General features: G+C 45.1%; 1 long non-coding RNA gene across 1 annotated transcript; it reads left to right on the top strand.

Annotated features, from left to right (window-relative positions):
• Positions 1–10,850: 10,850 nt before the first annotated feature.
• On the top strand, positions 10,851–17,220 carry LOC149354023 (uncharacterized). The gene is made up of 3 exons (XR_016289624.1): positions 10,851–10,910; positions 12,843–13,050; positions 17,098–17,220. It is a non-coding gene; the product is annotated as an uncharacterized LOC149354023 (long non-coding RNA).
• The last annotated feature ends 204 nt before the right edge of the window (positions 17,221–17,424 follow it).

Genomic DNA, 17,424 nt, shown 5'->3' with positions numbered 1-17,424 from the left:
CTTCAATGAATGTGCGCTGGGCAGTGATTTGAAGAATACATATGCTTTCTAACCGTCTATATATTTGGGAATGCTTTGATAATGATTAAGTCTATCTCCATATCCATCGCAAACACGAGCTCTACGCTATAGACATACTCCTAAGCACTGAAAATTGAAACTGAGAAATATTTTGTGCCCACTGAGTTTTATAGATGTTATGTTCATGGGATACCACCTTCATATATTGCCTTATTATCGTAGATGTGAGAAGAGGGTGTTGAATACGACTTCTCTTGGCCCTGTACAAAATCCCGGATGCTCTGGGGCTATTTCTATTTGTGTGATTGGCATAGAGCAGTCTGTAATAAGGTCATTTGTTTTATTCACCTTCCTTCATAGCATACAGGAAGATAAGGTTGCTTGAACATTTCCTGTTCCCACAAGGTCAATGTTCGCATTTGATCATTTTCCCGTACCTCTCCTCGCTTTCCTATTGTGTGAACGCAGTAATGTATGTATCATCTGGTCTGCGTACGTTTTGATAGTATTGATGAAAATAACCGTCCCCCATATACTCTAAAAGGCAGCCGCGATTTCAGCAGGAAAATGCAGAGCCATTTAAAGCAATCTTACGCCACAAATGCACCGCACGTAAATAGGATATCCTCTGCACATGTAACTTGTCTCGCGGGTAAGTTCAGCCACTTCTTATTCGGTCACTGTTCAGAGCCTTAGATTGTGTCCTGGTTTGTAAATAATGAGCCGATTTTTAAAAAAAATTCCACTGCTGTTTTTTTTAAATCATAATGCATCGCTCGTAAACTCGCGAGCAGATAACGAGTCGCAAACAAAAAGCTATGAATACACCTCAAATGCACCACTCGATCTTTAAGAGAAATTATGGCCTTGCGGATGCATTAACTCGTTGAAATTCGACGTTACACACGAAGCGAGGGATAAGGGCGAAAACACAACGAAGGCTGACAGCCGAAACATGCAGAGACCAGAGGTGTGCCTCAAGTTTCTGCGCTTTCGCCACCCCTTTTCAATATGCGGATCCGCGACATTCCTCTACACCATAACGTTGTAGTTTATATTTACACAGACGACATGGCCTTTTTTCCCTCTGCAACAGATATTCATTTGTATATCGTTCTTTAAAGGCTTAACTCAGTGCACTCAAGGTTTCGCTGGAAAACATTAATTTGGTTTTAAATGTGCAGAAAAGTAGTATGCTAATTTTTTAATCTAACATGCCTTTATATATCTCGCTACACTATCCCTCGGACAACATACCAAAGGAAAAATCTCGGAGGTATCTAGGCGTTACTCGCGATGTTACAATACCGTTACCGTTAGAATACCGTTAGAAAGGTGAGCGTGCCCTCGGTAGGCTACTACGGGTAAGTATTAGGAAATTTGTCATGCGCCCGGACGCGCTTCCCCTTCTTTACAAAGCCTATGTCAGACCAATTTTGGAATTTGGTTGCATACTCTTTCCCCGCTCCTCTAAATATAGGCTTCATTCGTTGTTGCTGTTTCTAGCGGAGTTTATGGCTCTTGAGCTGGCTGCATTGAAAATTCCCTCACAAAGTTTCTCATGTGATATTCCCCTCATATTGTCCCTCGGTTTTTTTGGTGCTGGAGTACACGAGGGGCGGTCCTTTGAGCAGCTCACTAAAGTCTTTTCTTCCTGGATGAATGAAAGAGGTATGCTATATTTGGGTTCCAGGTCACTGGGGTATTTTTCGAAATGATGGACCAGACTTCTTGACAAAATCAGTTCTCAAAGCACCTGTCTGCTGTAGCGTCCCCAATCTCATCTTTTCCGGAACGTCTCGTTCTAATTGTTTTCAGTATATAACCGACACATGCGACGATCCCTTGCTTTAGACCGCTGACTACCAATATCACATGTACCCATGCAAGGCTTGTGTGTTCAAATCCCGGTAGTGTAGATAGCGATGACTGTCACGCGGTGCAGGATGTACCGCTTAAATTTTTACTTATGTAGATGAGGGTTCAGTTCCAAACGTTTTGCCTGGCTTGTGGAGATGTAGAAACTTTGGAGCATTTCCTAGTCTCTTGCCGGAGGTTTGCGCACCAGAGAAAGACGCATCTAGAAATTCCTATTACAAAATTGGGACTCACTTTGCGGGCCCCGCTTCTTCTCTACTTCTGTACGAGCGCAGACGTTTTGCACTGCATCAAGTTTTAGAACCCCTCCACGATCACAAAATAGCTACCGGCAGATTCCCTTGCTAATTGTATCAAAAACTGCACTTTTTAAAAGATCTGTCCGTAATTTTGATGTATTCAATTCTCTGATCTTGTCACCCATTTTTTTACCTCGTTAATTAATCTTTAACTTATTACTCAAAGCACAACCATTAGCTTGGCAGCTGTTTACCCTCTTTTCTTGGCCCTCCTCTCTGAACCTTCGCCTATCCCCCGTCGTGGGTATGTGCCACGTCACTAAGGCAGCAACAACAACCGAAACATGCAGTTTGTAGACTACACTGGTTGTGTGTTATTTCGTCGCCTTTGTCTAGTGCGTCGCACGAAACCTGGAGGTTTTCTAAGTTTTTTTTTTTTCGCTAAAAACAAAGGCTATGAGAGCACGAGACTATTTTTAGTTTTGACATCAATCTTTAGTTCGCCTCATTATTCATAGAAATCACTGGCTTCGCAGCATAGGGCACGATGTTTTGAACGCGCGCGCTTCTAGGCAAGCAGCGCTAACACTCCACACATACCTTGTAGCATTCGTTTGATCTTCACCGAACTGCAGGCACCGTGGCACCCGCAGACAGCTAAGCGACCCACGATAACTGCGCAGGAGGGACGCTTATTGACCGCAGCTGATATCCTGTGGCTTACAAGCAGCTGTCTTAGCTGATGATTGGGCAGTTGTGTTCGACCATCGCGAGTGGTTTACAGGAGGTACAAAATGTGCTTCCACAAGACATTACATTTCCTCTAATGGAACCATAAGAAGCTTAAGCCGCTTAAGCAGCTTAAGCAGCTTAAGAAGCTGCGGTCGTCAGACATGGCAAATAAAGAAACGGATTTTATTGTAATTGTAACCCACATAACACATATTGTGTATCTAGCCTTGTTCACGTTTTTTTTTTGTTACGCATGTCATAGTACTTTTGTCACCTCCCAGTTTGGAATCTTAGCTTGACAGGCATTGTGGGTGAAGATTTCGGGATGTTGTATTGCGGAACATTTCATTTTTATTCAAAAGTTGGAAATTTGTAATTTTGTCGTAGTTGCGTAAATTTGAATTTTGAAGCGATTGGTTGACCACTGACTTTTAAACACTCATATAGAGGCATTCTGCGAACGAGTAACACAGAGGTTCAAGTGTTCAAGCATATCCAAGGATTATTCTCAGCAATGTTTTACTTTACAATAAATGTGAATTTTTCAATTATCTCAAGTAAGCTTATAGTCGCTAAAATTTCCGCCTTCCAAATTTCCTTCCTCCTGCGCAGAGTTGCTGGTTTAGCGCTCCCTGCAGTCAGTCAGTGGTGCAGTAAGTTTATGTTACTATACCATCATGGTTTAATATGCATCATGTGTTAAGTCAATATTTAATGGTGCTACAGAGCCTTTCTCATCAAAACTCTCTGCTGGCAAACTGTCGCAAGTTATGGTGAGCCAACTCAGTACACCGCTGCGGACCGCCGAAAAAGACTTATTCTTTGCACTCGCCCCAATGAATACAGGTGCACCCCGAAAAGAGCCCTCCATTAATACGATTTAATGAGTGGGGACATAGTATTAGGTTCCTTTACTAGAGCATGATGACTTCCAGACAACTTTACATTGATTAGTTAGCTACCTCTTCTAACACATACATTCCGACAGCGCAGATGCAAGCATGAAAGCAACACCGGTGCTGAACAAAATGTTCACGTATGGAGGCTTCTCTAAAGCGTACAATCGGTAATGAGCGGAGGAAAGCAACGCCACTGAAAATTTAATAACACAATCTGGCGGGCTAGTTGGTGCGAATCCATACGATTTCAGCAGCGCGAACACGGTTAGGAAAAAACAGACAGAAAGGGGGACAGGACAGAGCGCTGAACTATCAACTTTATTTCAAGAATGACCAAGACCCCGCTCTTAATTACACACGCCACATAAACGCCCACCTGGGGGATCTATCTAAGCACAACACAATCAGAGCGCGAACGAGTATATTATCACTTTTCCCCGGTTATCAAGGATACAAAGAGCATGAGTACTAACAAAGAAAAAGACTAAAAACCGGTGAAAGACATGTAAAAAGCATGAAACAACAGGGCTGAGGGTGCATGAAGGTCTGAAGAAAACACAAGCAAAAAGGCTAAACACACAGGAAAGACATTGCTACAACACGATGGGATAACAAGGCCGAGGAAGCGGAGGTTGTTAGGTGAAATGGCGAAAAACAACTGCTAAAAAAGTTAACTAAGGATGAACGCCAACAACTAACACGGCTAAAACGTCAGAAACCATGTAAAAGATGCCTCTAAAACGGGAGAAATCAAATAAAACCAGAAAGAAAAGCGACTTCTTTTTCGGACAGGGAGATTGAAGGAGTGCTCACACAACCTTCCCTAGACTTCCTGATGTAGGCAGCTTCAACAATTTCGCGCGTCAACTGGTTTTTATGCTTTTTTAGCACAGATGTTCTTTTGAAACGGGGAACACATGTCTTTTCTGTGTTTTTAGCCTTTTTGCTTGTGTTTTCTTCAGACCTTCATGCACCCTCAGCCCTGTTGTTTCATGCTTTTTACATGTCTTTCACCGGTTTTTAGTCTTTTCTTTGTTAGTACTCATGCTCTTTGTATCCTTGATAACCGGGGAAAAGTGATAATATACTCGTTCGCGCTCTGATTGTGTTGTGCTTAGATAGATCCCCCAGGTGGGCGTTTCTGTGGCGTGTGTATTTAAGAGCGGGGTCTTGGTCATTCTTGAAATAAAGTTGATAGTTCAGCGCTCTGTTCTGTCCCCCTTTCTGTCTGTTTTTTCCTAACCGTGTTCGCGCTGCTGAAATCATACTGAAAATTTGCAGCCTCGCCAGGCGCAAGCGGCCCAAAGCACGCATAAGACCGTGGGTGGCCCTGTATTGACGCGAAAATTGGACGAGAACTGAAACTTCATTCTGTCACGGTGCACTGGATTTGAACGCCGCTGGCAGGACCGAAAAGGCGTGCACACTTAGCGGGCACGACGCACTGTTGGCGAAAATATTGTTTGTGGGGCACGATTTTTTAGCGCGTCCCTTTAGTCCCAAAGGGGTGTTTATAACTGTTCGCGCTAATATTTCCTGTGGCACAACCGTGCATCCTTTAATTAGTTACTTTTCAGACCAGTCGTCGGTAAGAGAAACGTCAGCATTGCTCCTTGAGATTGCCATGGATCCTAGACAGTTCAGCTTGCAATGTTATGCATGGAAGGAGGTTAACTGCAGTGAACGGTAGTCCTGAATATAGGCTCCCTTGCATGGTGAGCACAAAAACTCTCTAACTACTGAGCCACCGCGGCGACAACGACATGCCGTTCAGCTGAAAGAGAAGCGGCTGATGGCAGGGCACCTACAGCCTTGGAAGCAGCCAGAGAGGCCATGCGCGCAGGTCGGTTCGATGAGTGGAAGCAGATGAAGGCTGTGGCCCTTTGAGCAGCGAAAAAATTTCGCCAAAACTCGAGTACAGCCACAATCAATGTGGTGCTCTAGCACCTGCAACGCGTTCCCTGAGGTTCGTCTATGTCATGCTTCCACACTAGGAGCAGTCACAAAGCCACCCACAGTCCAGGGTCCTTGGGTTTGAATTTTATAGTGAGGTCAGTGCAGAATATTGTAAGGTATTGTATGGAAATATTGAAGGGGTTTGTCCAGTTTTGCGACACGTAGAAGTATATTTCTCTTAAAGTATGTCTTTTGCTAGCATTTAATGGTTAAGACTGTATTGGTAAATCAATGTGGAACGTTTTTGAAGCTAAAGAAAACGTTAGTAGCAAAGAAATGCAAGCGTTTCGAGGAGAGATCTGTGGACATACTGACTGTGGCAGTACAATCTTACCATATATGAAAAAATTACGTCCATGAGAAACTTAGTGGTGAAAAATGCTGTAGTCCGGAATTTCCGGTTATGTTCCCCACAATACTAGATTTTCATCAGCACCACCTACATCTACTCTCGACAACCAGACTACATATTTTTTGTCTCTTTCCAGATGATGAGATGGAAAGTGGAAATTTCAGCGACATAGATCTCAATAACATTGTTGTCACATTTTCTTCTCGATGTCAAGACTGTGTGTGCCCAACAGCACTGCGGAGAACGGTGCAGTTTTTTCACACGGTAATTTTAAAAAAGGCTGCCACACTCCCGACTCGTGAGGCCAAGCAGGAGGTTTTTACGGCCAACCCTGTGCTCGATGACGTCACAAGTTTGAATGCCGCGTGGGGCAGACGACGACGACAATGCACACAACTAACTAGGCATGGCCTTTACCGATAATGCTCAAGACGACAAAGCTCGAAGAAATAAGGTGGGTTGGAATGTACACTTACATTTAGTGCTCATGCTTAGCACAACCTGGAACGGGGCTGGGCGACTGCGGCGCTATTTGGAGCAACATGTGAAAGCACAGACGGGCGACGGCCTGCTTCCGACCGCCATCATGAGTTCACCAGATAGTTTTAGCTCTCGCTTAGTACATTGAGGTCTTTGGAGGAATGTGTGGCAGCTGGTGCGTAGCTGTGGGATATCCCAATGACGCAGCGAAAAACAAGAGAGTGGTTTAACACCAAATCGCGAAAGACAAAGAGGTGCGCGACAAATAGATTCATGCTATTCGGCGCCTCAATTTGTCAATGAATTTCCGAACACGTTTGTGCTCGGAACATTTCGTGAGGATCCGCTGCCAAGACAGGATTGTTGTGATGGAGGAGTTTTGTTGTCATGAATAGCAGACAGTGGTTGAAGTCGGATGCTGTGGCTACGTTGTTCCCGTACATGATGCCTGCTAAACCGTGCGAGCGGAAGCAATGAAGAGAAAGCGAGCAAAGATAACTAGATTCGAATGTTTCTTCTTTTAGTTCATTAAACCTCACTTCCTAAAATTACTGCAAGAAGCGAACCGCAGCCAAAATTATTTATATTAATTGAGGTTGTCCAGTTGATATCCAATCAAGAGAAGGAATGTTGTCTAGGGATAAAGTATCGGTCGGCATCATAAATACAGCCTCGTTGTTTGACCAGGTATACCAGACCCATCAACATGTCAGAGCATATAAACTGCTTCAAAATTCTACGGAATATGCATGCTGCAGCAGAAATCTAGTTGTCATGGCGCGGCGAAATCTTATTCCCATTAGGATGTTCCACGTAACTGGTGTTGTAAAACTGTACCTAGCGTCGGTTTAGGTGTACGATACCGCGGTCAAGGTATAATATTGGGAACAACCGGTTACAGGTTGTTACGGATTCAACCGATCTTGGGCAGCAGATTGTGCACTGCATTTCTACTCTTAGCGACGGATGGCATTCGCCACATGAACACCTATAATTATGGCACATGTGTCATTAAATCTATTCCTTCGACCGTTTTATAATTCGAAATTTCAGGGAGGGTCACCCTTCGCAGCCATGTCCAAGCGCGACGAGCTGCGTTCGCTCAGCGTTGCCATGGTCAGGCCTCTGCCGTCGCGGAAGATCTTCGTCAAATAAGGAATCGCTTACGCTAATACCTATCAACGAATCGTCGCAGGCACAGCCCGATGACATTTCGGAAGAATCGCTGATATTGCATGCTGCCTTCTACATGGTGTTCTCAGAGCGACACGCTTTTCACACAGCGCGGCATTGCGGCACCAGGCGCATGCAGCTCGCTAAGGCAACCTGTGTCGTCATCACTGACGTCAACCAAAGCACCCATCCGGGACGCGCTCGGGAGTTTTGATTTCGATTCAAGATTTTTACTTATTTAAAATTGTTCTTTGCGCAGTGTAAAAATAATTTACACAATGTGATGGAAAGCCTTCAGCAATACAAATCGCCCATTAAATCTCGGTGGGCAGAAATTCGCCCGAGTTCCGTTTTAATGTCTGAAGAAGTATTATTTTCCGCCAGTTACGTATTTGTAGATACAACTACGCCTTATGGTCATCTCTGAGGGCATAGCTCCTCCCGCACGAGCTTCGAAGTATACAGGGAAAAAGGCAAAGAGGAATGGCTCGAGCTTTTTGTTCCATTCACGTTTGCAGCCCCAGCGATCGGAAACTTCGCAGAGGCATCAGAAGGGGCGCTCTTTCTGCAACATACTTGGCTACCAGACCTTTGTTCCCCTTTGGTCCTCAGCGGAAGGCTCATTTTCTTACCACCACGGACATGACCTTGGTCATTTGCGTCACCGTTGAAATACCGCCGTCAGATCAGCAGTGGCCGCCTAAGGCGAAAGGAACGCGCACACCTTGGCCAGTGCTATGTGTTCTTATTGGCGGGACGAGATCGACGACTTCTCCAAGCCCCTCCTCGTCTCGGTTCAGCACCCCGAGCAGGCTCTCTCGGAACTCTGCGCTTGCGACTGCCATCACCACCGCTCTCCTGGCCCAAGGTTGCCGATGCCTCGGTGAGTTGCGAGTTGGTAGACATACCCCTGAAAGATCTGTCAGCCGTGTTCCCAGCGCCCATCACGGTAACTGATTTTCTTAGCTGTACCAGATCTGTTGCGCGAATAATACGCCACTAACGAGTACGGTGGATTCGGCACCTCGAACGTGGTTGACTACCCCTATAGTTTACTACCCTGCAGCCGCGTTTTGGGAACAGGGGCTGCAAAGTTTTACTATCGTCAGGTGGAGATTTATGGGCAACGCTTGGAGGGGCGATCGTATTTGCACTCGGCAACTCGTTAAGATTCCTGGTCTCCAAATAAGGCGTGTCATAATTTTTCCGGAGAAAATTTTACGCTCGTCCCCTTCCTTTCCTTGGGAGAGGAAGTAAATTTTAACGACGTGGAAGGCGGAGAGATCGGTAGGCGGAAACATGACCTCGGTATGGTACTCCACACGGGGAAAAGGAGAACTGAAAGAAAGGGAGAAGTGGAGTCCTAATGGAAGGTGGTGAGATGTCCACGCACACATTGGTCAACACTCGTCTCTCGCGAAGATTCTAATGCTTAGCCATTCTTTTAGTGCATAGTATTTCCTTCCCTTAAACACGGCGCAACATATAGCACACGCTAGAAATACTTTGCCCCCACTGATTTCTGGTAATTGCAATGTCTTCGCTTTTGCTCAGCCTACGTTTGATAGTGCTTTTCATCTTTGTGATGCATAGTAAAGCGGCATACCTCAAATTTCTGCGCTCGTTTTTTTTTAAGTCTAATTTTTTTACATTTTGCAGGAAATCAACATGTTTTAGATACCGCGTAGTCTGCAGTCGTGAGCCAACGCAGTTTTCTGTTTAAAATTGCCTCCTGCCAGTGCCTGTATTTTCTCTTTTTATTATACTCCAACAGTAATAACCAAAGTTGCATTGAATAACCATCTTGACCGAGACGCTTTAGGCGGTGTCCGCCGCATACCGAGGCACCTGGCCAGTGGATGGCTCTAGATGGCTTTGGCAACAGTATTTGCAGAGAAAATTCAGCGGTTTTCTGGCCGTCAAAGTGGCGCAGTAGCTGAAGCAGTCTGCGAGTGGGCACGCGGAAGGTGGAAGCAGGGCCGCAGAGGGTCTCGGCCGAGGCGGCCGCATTTCGGTAGGAGTGAGGAGCGAAAATGTCGGTATGCTTAGCGATGTTGATGGACGCTCGAGAACTGAAGGTGGTGGAAAGTAATCCAGAACCCTCCACTACTATGTCTTACATGCAAGCACGCGGCTTCGCGGCGGTGAAGCACACATGCCAGACAAAAAACTTGTCTATTTGGGAATGGTGTAGGCGTAGCTTTTACCCTCGCAGCAAGAAGGTACCTAGCAATGTCCGTGTAAATGGGTTAGGCGACGGACAAAGCCATACGAGCAGGCTGCTTGCTGCACACATAGCGTGTCAATTTTTTTGGCGCGGCATCGAATGCCCTGTTGCAAAAAAAAAAAAAATTATCCTCTCTTTTATTCACTCCAGGACGTCATAAGCGTGTATTGTGTTTAGATAAAAAAGTAGATTTTTTTGGTCCTGTTGGCTGGGCACTGTTGCTACGGTAGAAATGTGAGGCATCGTGGACCTTCTACTGCGCTCTGTGAACCACAGATAGAAGCAATCATTCTGAGTAGATGTGTATTATGCAAGTCGAAGGCTCAAGGCGAAACGTTCATGGATAATACATCGTGAAAATGGTTATATTTTAATTTAGGAAGATGAATACGTTGCAGGGTGTCCTCAATGTCTCCTAGACAAAGCAGACGAGATCAGTTAGGAAACTATAAGAAGATGATGAACCCATTAATAGATGACATTTGGATGATGAAAAAGAATGATTGAAAGAAGCAATTAAAAAGGCAACTAAAGAATGTCGAAAAATATTAGCTGTGCGCCAAGCCGGCTGAAGCTAGTAGGAGGAGCGAAAGTTCTGTGAAACTTGGTTATACCTTTTATAGCTCTGATTGACGTTTATTGCATATGTGTGGCTTGGTTTCTACGGCGATGATACATCGTCGATGCACTAGTTGCGGCACGTTGCTCATCTATTGTTTTGTGCGAAGGTAAGCACAGGCCACACGCTGTTATACAGCGAACGGTGCGTCACGCGATTTCCGGCGATTGGAGAGAGCCGTCAGCTCCGCATACGCAGCTGTGGCGAGGCGTAGCGAGGCGTAGCGAGTGACTGGATTCGATAGTTGCGAGCCGATTGAGCGCCGTCGGCTGTACGCACGCAGCTGTGGCGAGCATGACGTCAGAGCCAAGCCTCCACTCCTCCTGGTTTGAAGGTAAAATTTCATAGCCACATGACCTTTGTCTTTGTACGGGAGGAGTAGAGCCTTCGCTCTACAATTATTCAGTACCTTTACGCTGACGCTAACTCCTTACGAAAAACGGCTTGCCGACCCTACATAGTTTTCGGAGAGCAACCGACCAGCCTGCAGCCGATCGAAAAAGTGTAACTTTGAAACTAGACAAGTGACAGTTCTTGAGGGCTGTAGCTGGTGTTGAAATTTAGTCATGTATGCTATTACAGAAAGCAGCGATGAGACAGAACAACTTCAAAAATAAAGGCTAGATAAAGAAGCCTTCAATGATAAATTTACTATGTAGGCGGAGTCTATTAACGACAACTACAGGCTCGGAAAGCAGGGCGGGAAGGTCCAGTTATGTTATATATCCAACAATTTGCTCACAAGAAAGCAGTACAACAAAGTGTAAAGAAACTCCAGTGGCCTGGTACCTTCACTATAAAAAGATTATTACTAATCAACTTAAGAGAACTTCTTGCTGGGCTAGTGTGTGTGGTTTTTTGGCGCTTTTACTTTTACTAATCAACTATTAAAGAACGTAAGCTGCTATGAGAAAGAGCACAGGCAGAAAGAGATTCTAAAAAGAAGATTTTGTTATACCTGCTCGTCTACACGTGGTCGTCCACCTTTCGCAAGCTGTATTTCTTATGAAATATACTTTACTCAATTTGAGTACTCCTCGCCTATAATTCACCAATCAGGCCTAAGTTTTGGTAAGCATGCGTCCTGTGGGATCCATGCACTAAAACGAATATAACAAACTCAAAAGTATCCAAAGGAAACCAGTAAGACATATTAATTCCAAATTTTCACCGTTCACTTCTCCGTTTTGAGTGGTGAAATAAACTACCCAACCCCTATAGGTATGAGGAAAAAATATTCATCCAGAATTTTTTTACTTTGCATAAAAAAACAAATTGCTGCTTTATTCTGCAACGTTTGCATCTATGTTTAGCTATACACCTCACACGTCGCCATCTTCCCGGTTTACTAACAGCGTGCATATTGCTCGAGCTGACACATTCAAATTTTCCTTTTTTCCCACAAATCATAAGAGAGTGGAATTCTCTACCGCTGATTGAGAGCGCATAGTGATCCTGCATGCGACTTTCAGACGATCACTTTTACACATTGTCCTTAGCTCTAATTTGTACATCTGTATTTGTTCTCCTTGTATCTGCAATGCGATGTGCAGTGTGAAATAAAATAAGTATAGTAAATGTTGTGTCGGCAGGCTCTGTGCCACTACAGGTAGTTTATTTTTAGCTTGCCTCGAGGTCTATATGCCCTCTCTGTCCGCGAGGGGTTTCCTGAGCGTTGGGCGTGCAGTGTGCAGCATATCGCCTCAGATTTCACCTGAACGCCCTGTACGAAACGAGCTCATTTTGGCCAATGTGTCGTTGTTTTATATGAAGCTGCCCCGAAATGGCGGAACTAGGAGCAAAAACACAGTCCATAAGTGGTTCCCTGCAGAAAACACGCCTATGGAAAAAAATAACAAAGGGGCACAGTTTAGCGTGTATTTCAGCTTTAGGTGTGATAGTTTTGTGGAAGCACTCATTGTGTGCTCTCGACATCTCATTATATTTAAACCAGATAGTAAGCCTGAGAACTGTTTTGATTCTGATACTGGCATGACCACGAAATTCTAGTCGCTGTTGTTTTTCCCCCACCTGAAGACCATCACATGGAGCCAGGATTGTAGAGATGCGCAATGAAGAATACAATGCAGTATATAGGCAGTGAAAACTGCCAAAATGTGCGTTGAGAGAATGACGCCGGTATACTAAAACTTGCGCATCCAGAGTGACTCACGTTTGCGTTAGGAATGACCTGCGCTTTGGTAGTAGTGCATTTTGATTTGTTCAGTTTCGATGGGCCTGTTGTTTCATTGCGTCTCTGGTGCAGGCAGCGACCGGGATCTGTATGTTGCGCTCCACGCATCTCCACCTGGTGGAGTGGTCTCGGACATCTTGGCAACCTGGGGAGCGGTGGATGCCGTCGCCGTCGTGGCGCTGGTACCAATGCATTGCCGAGGCCAGTACTGCCGCCGCGAACTGAGCGCCGGGCGGGCCGGTTTCCTTAAGAGCTGCTGCGACTTCTGCTGAGCGGCAGCGTGAGTGACATCTTGTAGGCTGTTCAACACAGTTCCCCATTGAGCTAAAAAAAATATGGAAGATGTAGTGGACAGCATATAAGCCCGTTGCCGGCGCAGCCTCTTCTTGGCAAGCAGGGGGCAAGCTGAAGCAATAGGTTCCCATATACACGCTAAGGCGAGCATGGCTTGCCTTTCCCCATCCCAGGCCGGAAGCGATATGACGATTGGTGGCTGGTTTGTATTCCGGTGTTTCAAATTATTAAAGAGAGTTTTCTCTTAAAAAGCGTGAAAGATAAGTCGGAGCGCGTTACTGCAAAGCAGCAAGGATTAACGCCATAAAGAGCACTAATCCTCTCGGTCCATTCTTTTTTGTTATTTCGGCTGCAGATATCTTGCATTGTGTTTTTACAATGTCGAACGTCCAATAACCACGCTGTAAAAAATGAAAGCTCGGTGGTGCAAAGGCACAGCGTCAGAATAGGTGATCAGGGCGTAATTGGTGCTAAACGCGAGAGGTAGCGATTTGGTTAGCTCGGTTCTCAACAATGAAGTGAACAAACATGTAATATGTTTTTATTGCTGTGAACACATAAAAGAGCTTTTTTTCAGTTGGTAAGGCATTGATACATATTGCACTTGCCTGAAGACCTGCCGCTCTCTCCTGTTCATTATGCTTTATGTAACATTTCTCCATGTTCTTGTCTCGGATAGCCGGTTGTTGTAGGTGACAGTACGACATGTCCACGAAACATGTACAAAACTTGAATAGACTTCCTTGAAGGCGTTTGTAAACCATATGAAGAGTTTCCCCATGTCTGTAACTGCCTCGATATTGAACTTCATATAGCACTTCAATAATGATTAGCGCGGAGTGCGGCATAGCGAAGTGATAAGTAACCCGAAGGCACAATGCACCTGGCTCGCGCCTATTTTTAAACCGAGTAATCACAATAGACGATTTCATAAAATCAAATCTAATCGGTAGTGACTGCATCTTCACCAGTTGTTCTGGGGACAAGAAGTTCCATCTCGTCTACTGACCTATGCGGCGTGGATATCTCTCGGCCATGGAGAAATGAGATCTGTTGATGAGCACACCGTATAGGCGCTCTCGAGAAAAAGAAGCCAAAGACATTGCTTTCTTCCCTGCGGGCTGGGTGCAAGTGCTGCATGAGCGGCTTTGGGCATGCCCCGATGCTCACCGCAGTGAGACTGTTAAAAAAAAAAAAGAAAATAAGCGCAGAAGCTCAGGATTTTATTTATTCTTACTGTTCTTTTGCTCTTGTTGCTCTTCGTCACATCCGCATTTACACTGCCTTGCAACGTCAATATTTTCTACGCAATGATGCAAATGAACAGCATAAGCATTTCTTTCACTCAACATTCATCGGCGCTATTTGATCATTGGGCAATATGGGAAACCCAGGATAACGAGTTTCAAAAGCGTGTTTTTCTTTCTCGATATCGGGAACCAAAATGTCGATTCCAATATCATAAAAGCTTAGCTCCCTTTCGAAGTTAAGGACCTTGCATTTATCAGGGCTATCTTGCGCCCTAGATTAAAAACTGCAAAAGCCGATGAGTTCATTTTTGTTATATAAATACATGGCCATTTATATAACTCTATCCTGCAACTGATGTCCGCATTGCCGTGCAGCCCACAAGCACCGAACTCGTCGATGTATATTTCACGCCTTCTAAAAGATAAATTGCTATCGAATTTGAAACACTCAATATATTCACGTATCCTACGGCATTGAAGGCGGAAACATACGCACTGATTAGGTTGTTCTTTCATGCCTCCGCATTTGTGCCCAATCCCACATGTCGACGCGGCATGCCTTTTCGATCAAAACGTGAGCGAAAAAAAAAAAGGGAGTTCGTTATGTAAAATTCAGCCTCGGTGAAAAGAAAAAAAATCGTTCTTGATTGCACCTGTCCCTTCTTGGCTGTCATCTATTTGCGCCATCACGAATGCAAGTGGTTATAGCGGCTGTGCAAAGGCGCTGAACTTCCCGATCTTTAGCATCGCAAACAATGAATCCCGGCTTTATTCTTCGCCAGCCAGCGGCCAGGAACAGCTGTTGGGGAAACCGCACAGATATACGGGGTGTTTCACTTAAAGGGACAGTGAGGCGAGCTCTATTAATATTTTTTTTATAGCAATATCCGATAGTTCGGCATTTAATGGTTTTGTTACCATTTGGCCGGCAGCGAAAGATGCATTTATTTCTAAGAAATTTGGATTCGAAGTTGAAAAGTTTTTTCCGCCGCTCTGATTCAAACTTGGGATTCTCTTATGACGACACAGGACTAAGTGACGTAAAACATGACGTGCACATGACGTATTGCAGACTCTGTGATTTCTAACGGCCAGCAGAGCGGCCTAGCAGCAGCCGAAAAGAAAGCTACCACCGGCCGCACGTTGAAGGCATCTATCGGCTATTGCGGCCGTCGCTACCGTCGCTTCGTTTACGTATGCACCGGCGTTTTGCCAGCGTTACGGTGGATCCCGTTCTCGAAGTCGTCAACGAAGTTCTCGCAAATAGACACCTCTAGCATACCGTGTACCTTGTTACCGTTAGCGGAATACCGTGAGCCCGCCTGCCGCCGATGAGCAGGCGCTGATTGGTCCCGATGCTGCAGGCGCACGCGTAGCTGCCGGATACGTGGCGCCGTCTAGGAGATTTGCGCATGCATTGGCTGCGCCACAGTGATTCGTCGCTTCTCGTGCCATAGTGTTACTAGAAGCATTGGTTCTAGCCAACGTTACTAGACTGCTAGTTAGCGCGTCTTAGTTGCATTTTGAGTACTACACCGCTGACAGTCCTATGCCGAAAAAATCTGTCTTCTAACTCAAAAGTCTATTTTTAAAAATTGTGTGCGAGAATGTGTGCCTTGCTAAGCAGGTTCCTCCAGCAGAGTAGACTTTAGCCCTGTTTTGTGACTTTAGCCCGGTTTAGTTTTAGTCCCGTTTTGTGGCTCTTGGTTTGTCGCTAGAGCAATGCAAAAGTAAAGGGACGTTGTCTGTAATCAAAACTTGTTGCCAAACATTGAACCGATAAACAACTGGTTTGTGTGTGCCGCGATTGACTCGAGGGTCGCAACTTGTCGCTTGCATGAAAACAGTTTGCCAGCTTTTTAGTGGGCATGACATCATCCGTGAGGTGTGGAACCAATACTGGGAAGCAATGACGCAACCGGAAGTCTGTAGGCTTGTGTGGATGATTTCAAAGCCGTCAGGCGGCACTGGAGCCATTTTTTTCTCAGTGTGAAAATATCGGCTTAGGAATCGCACTTTGAGCGAGAGTGTGCCCCTTGCTAAAACAAGTTTCCCTAGCAGAGTACACTTTCTCCACTTTTTTGCGAGCAAAGGCGCTCTTTTCTCCGGTGAAAATTCAGCATGATGCAGCACACAGCTCCTTTTCTGCCTCCATTCTTCGGAACAATTTCGCATGTGGTCAAATTTCTTTGTAACTTGTGGGTAACTTGTGCGAGCTTCGACCCATGTGCTGCTTAGAGTCCCTATGCTCACACATGTCACATTCGCCTTTGCCGGGAGATGACGTCTAGACCGAAAAACTGCCCAAACGGGCTATGGAAAGGATAAATAGCATCTGCAACCTCCCAGCTCCATTCATTCATTTTCGTATTAAGACTATTTTTCAGAAATATGAAATGGAACAAATTTATAGGGCTGTCGGTATTAGATAAATTGTTGAGGTTTCTAGCGACACGCTTACTAGACGCTCGAATGTGCAAGGAACGAAGTGTGGAGAGTCTTCTAAGGTAATAAAAATGTGAGCTATAGGAAGAGGCACTCCAGAGATCGCTAAAAGCGGAAATAAAAGCCGTGCTAAGATAGCGCCCAAAGCACTGGAGGCATAACGAATCACAGTGTTCGGATTTAAATTCTGCGGCCTGCCGCTGTTTTTAAACACTCAGTGATCTAAACCACCCTTGAAAATCTACCTCCTTGCATGGAGAGACATTATTGTTTGCTTGGAAGTCAAGTATATAGTGAGTAAGCTTAGGACCCTCAAAACTTCGTACTCTTCCGCGCAGGGCGAGCGATGCACTTGGACTTGCCACCCCGGACGCCTCTCCTGGGTGCTGACCTGGTGTAGTGGGCGTCTGCAGGAATTTTCTAATTTGTCCTTTGAGAAATTTTCAGTCACAGATAATGTAACAAAACCTATTAAAAGTGAAGTGAGACTCGTCCTGTTTGGACTTTTCGTTACAACTGCTTGAACCTCACGCAAACAACCACTAGTGTGTTGGAACATCCTAATAGAACATAAATAAATGTGAAGTGAGATACATCTTGCTTGGGCTTTTCGTTACAACTGTTTGAACCCGACGGAAACAACTACGAATGTGTTAGAGTTGATG

Source organism: Amblyomma mixtum, chromosome 3, assembly GCF_055824585.1.
Source record: "Amblyomma mixtum isolate Tamu chromosome 3, ASM5582458v1, whole genome shotgun sequence".
NCBI classification, from domain to species: domain Eukaryota; kingdom Metazoa; phylum Arthropoda; class Arachnida; order Ixodida; family Ixodidae; genus Amblyomma; species Amblyomma mixtum.
The sequence above is the reverse complement of the archived record's forward strand: the minus strand, read 5'-3'. Positions and strand labels throughout refer to the sequence as shown.